We start from the raw sequence: 4,525 nt of genomic DNA, 5'->3' as shown, positions 1-4,525 counted from the left end.
AGACTCATGGACATGGACAATAGACTAGAGATTACCAGAGGGTAGGATGGAGGGGAGAGGGGAGGTAGATAGGGTAAAAGGGGTCAAATATGTGGTGACAGAAAGAAATCTAACTATGGGCAGTGAACATACAATGTATGCATGTGTATGTATGTATATGTATATATATCTACATAATGAATATATATATATATACCTGACTGTTAAATTGTATACCTGAAACTTACTGTTTTTTTGTTAGCTAATGTCACCATAATGAAAATAAATAAATAAATACAAAAAATAAAAGTCTTTAAATGGTTGGGGCCTATAAGGATGACTATTTCTATATGCTATTTCAAAAAATGTGCTATATGGAAAATGATGCAATATAAACATTATCAAATCACCATCTTAACAAAATACCTTGGGAAGATACCCTCATTTTTCTTAGTACCAATATGCATTACAAAAATTCTATAACTTTCTTAAAAGCAGTTATTGGGTAGTCAATTTTAAAAAATAGACATTATATTAATGTTAGTGTGATTGTTCTAACTATTTAATATCTTAAAATAAATACACATAGGAAGTGACATATTACTGAGAGGCAGTGTTGTAAAATGGGTTAGAGCACTATACTTATAGCAGACTGCCTTGGCTTAAATTCCAGCTCTGTCACTATGTTGCTCTGTGCAAGCTAACTTCTAGTTTCTTTTTTTTTCTCATCTACATAATGAAGATAATAGCAATACTTACCTCATAAAGTTATTGTGAGTTAATTTATGTCAACTGCTTAGAACAGCACCAACCTATAGGAAGCACACAATAGATATTAGCAATATTTATAAATTGTTATTATACTTGGAGTCAAACTCCCCATATTTGCCTTTAGTACTGCATTTTTGCAGGTGCAACGTCCATAAAGGATCAAGTTCAGGAAAACATTGAGAGCCCCAGTTTACCCCCAAAATACATTTTTTTTCCCAGGAAACTTTAGGCTTTTCTCTCCACGATAGTCCCAGTAGCAGTAATTGGCATGGCAGTTCACTCAGGGATTGAGAAGCTATGTTTTCCCTAGGTGACAGCCCAGGTGCAAGGAGATGAGATCCACGTCGATGGGAAGAAGGTTCACTTAAGCTTAGTATCCTCAGGCAAACATATAAGTGATGATGGTCTTGAGTCCAGAATATGGGGAGTTAGAGTTGTGTAGTATGAGTATAGGACATTCTGGTGTTCTGACACAAGATAGATGAGAAACTTAGAAAATAAAAGAAGGAATAACTAGAATGTCTTTTTTATCTTAATATTTCTTTTGGCTGTCAGTAATTACAATAGGATTTTGACAAAGGTTTGCCAGCAGACATTCCAGTTTGACATAGTTGTTAAGGCTTACATCACAGGTATATAGTGTTGGTTTTTGTAAAAAGATCTAGATGTTTTATGTATACTAGACACATGGATATAAGTTTGGCTTGGCATTTTATGAGGAAAAAGAATATACCTTTTGTTTTTGTTAAACTCCTTTTCTGTAGCAAACGGTTGTAGATATATCTCTAAGTAGGACTGAGCCTTTTGTCTAAAAACATTTTAGAACTGGACAAATTTGTACTGCAGCTTGACTGAAATCACAAAGTTTATACTACAAAGCAGAGAAGAAACACTACGATAAAATAAAATAAGATTCCTATAGAATAGTAGAATTGAGTAGGACTCTATTTAGATGGTTATAATTTGATTTGTTGCAAATATATCTTGCACTTAGATTAAGAGCTAACTTACTGAACATAATCACTTTATATTCATTGAGATCCTCAAAAAAATGAGGTAAAATTTACCAATTTATGTTTGAACATAGACAATATGAGAAATATATTGTGTCATTAATAGACTAACAAGCTGTTATTTTGTTGTAAGAATAAGCACAATTCATCAACACAGGATGGGTGGATACCTTGCTACTTACTGTGGTAGCAGGGCAGGCCTCTGATTTATCTAGAGCAGAGTCCTTTAATTTAGGCCAAAATCCTCTTTGTAAAATTACCTCATTTATGGAAAGGGGAGATGGGTAGGAAGCTGCTTTTATGTATGTACATGCAGATATTTACATATAACCTTAGAAGGTCTGAAGACCTTAGAAGTCATTTTTGTTTTCATTTGATACCTTGATTAAGAGCACTTCATCTAGATCAGAGTGGAGCACCACCAGATATTAGGGAAAATAACTCCTTCTATGGTTAAGTATTTCAAGTTATATTTACCTAGAAGAATTTTCCATTGAAAGTGATTTGTAATGGTAAAAGAATTTTTGGACCTGAGTTTAATAGTCTGATTACCAAATTTTTCAAGTAAATTAACATTCTGTCTTGTACAGATATGTTTGTGAAACTCAGAAAACTTTGTTCAATAAGTTGAACACAGAGACCCTACTCAAATTTGCCTTCATTTTCACAGAAAGGATTCTATTGAATCTTTCTTTTGAAGGATTTTTTCATCAAAGTAGAACTGAGTAAGGGGACTTAAAATAATTTTTTACAGACATAGAATTATGTGGTTATTCTTCATCAGTAGGTCGGAACCACTGCTTGCTTGGGCCTCCAATAAAATCCTCTACCATTTATTAGGCTTGTCTGTGCCCATTGCTTGTCTGGCTTGTGATTTGGCTAATAGCAGTGAGTTATGCATCTTAGTGCACAGTGTTCTTAAACCTCAAAGATCCTCATAGAATGTCTTAAAGCTTTCCTCCTGAAATAATGGTATTCTTGTGGCAATTGTCCTCATGTGTCTGCAAAACTAGTCTTCATGCTCCCCTAGAGGGATCATTTGTCCTGTTTTTCTGTTTTTTTGTTTTCTTTGAGTCCCCCAGAGGAGAAGTTTTACTACAGCTATTTAGGATTTTAAAATAAAAAGATTTGCCAGATGCTAGCATAGCAGATCACAGTGACATTGGCAGAGCTATGCTGGCTGATTCAATGAGGAAAGAAGACAAGCCAGTAGCCAGTTTCCATATTTAATGGCATGGATGGAACTTAAACATCTCCTTTAGACCACTGGTTTATATATACCACTTATATGGTAAAATCAAAAAGAAGTAAAATAAATACAGTCTATACATGATAAGGTTACAGAGTCAAAAGGAAGGAAAAAGAATATAAGTTTTAGGGTGAGAAAGCCAAAGCCACTGGTGGAATCCTGGATGATAGCAGGTCATTAGGACCTTCTGTAGAATTTATGATAGCACAGAGACCCCGGAATAAACCAAATATTTTCATATTTGAAAGTGAAACTTACCAAATATCCTCAATATTAGCCATGCAAATTCATCATTCTGAAAATTTTCTTCTTCCTACGGTGAGATTGGAAACAACGTCAGAATCTAAGTGGGCTCCAGGAAGTTTTTAATGAAAATTGTTCATTATTAAAGATTTTAACCTACAATCTGTCCATGGAGTAATATTAATAACAAATTGTGTTATTCTATTCAAAATCTATTTTTTCTTTTAGTTGTGTACAGATTCATAAGGTCTAAGTGTCCTTTGAAATACATATGAGTGCTTCATGAAATCCTTTTTAATGTTTATAAAACATTTGTCATTCCTGTCACACATACAGATTTTACATTCTGGCTTCAATAAGTAAAAAGACTTAAAGATGTGTAGTTGCCAAGTATTACTACCATTCGAATTACACATTTTTTGATATTACCTTTTCAAGGATTTCAGGCTTGGCATATAGTGGAGCTAATTAAATTTTTTTCCTAGGAAGCAGCCAGCTAGACCACTGCCCCAGGCACAAAACCGCTTACTATTTTTTTTGCTCATTTATTCTGTATGTGAGATGAGACTCCTCAAACTGCAAAGGTAGAATACTCAGGCCAGGCAGCGACTGATGGATTTTAGTTACTACAGGGCTGGTGTTTGAGTCTCAACCCTGACAACACATATCACAGAGAGGTGACAGCAGAGGCACATCTTCCAGTATGAGTTGGTTGTAGATGACAATCTGTCAAACTAAAATAATGGAAGAGGCATTAGTTGAAAAAAACAAATCAACTTGGCTTAGCTCTAAGGTATTTTGCAAGATTCCAGGAATACCATCCCATTTTTCCTTGAGATTGTTTTGTGAACAACCCCTAAATCATAACAATTAAAAAAAAGGATCATTTCTTTTAGTAATGTTATTGATACATCTTCATAATTAAGCAATCTTATGTCTTCTTAAAAAACAAAATGATATTTAGTAATAATCAACTATTTGGCAGTCACTCTAGTAGGTTCATTACACATTTAACTCCAATAAACATTTTTTTTCCAATTTAATATCTGAGGAAACCAGCATAAAAATGGTTAAGTGGTATGCCCAAGTTACCAAACAGCAGGCTTGGAATTTAAACCCAACTTTGACTGAAAAGCCTTGGCTTTTTCTATTTTATCAACCTGCATGATAGATTTAAAAGTTCGGTATTTATTGAAGAGACTCTTTTAGGTGAAATTATTTTGGAAATATTAATGAAAGTAAGTAGTATATATGCATGTATACATTCATA

At 33.8% G+C, this 4,525-nt stretch overlaps 1 protein-coding gene across 1 annotated transcript in view; it reads left to right on the top strand.

Moving 5' to 3' along the window:
* CTNNA3 (catenin alpha 3) overlaps positions 1–4,525 on the top strand; it is a 1,489,877-nt gene that overhangs the window by 1,483,451 nt on the left and 1,901 nt on the right. The gene's annotated exons all lie outside the window — the stretch shown is intronic.

The sequence above is a fragment of the Pteropus vampyrus genome, unplaced genomic scaffold (genome assembly GCF_000151845.1).
Source record: "Pteropus vampyrus isolate Shadow unplaced genomic scaffold, Pvam_2.0 Scaffold249, whole genome shotgun sequence".
NCBI lineage: Eukaryota > Metazoa > Chordata > Mammalia > Chiroptera > Pteropodidae > Pteropus > Pteropus vampyrus.
Note: the sequence above shows the minus strand (reverse complement) of the source record. Positions and strands in the feature narration are given on the sequence as shown.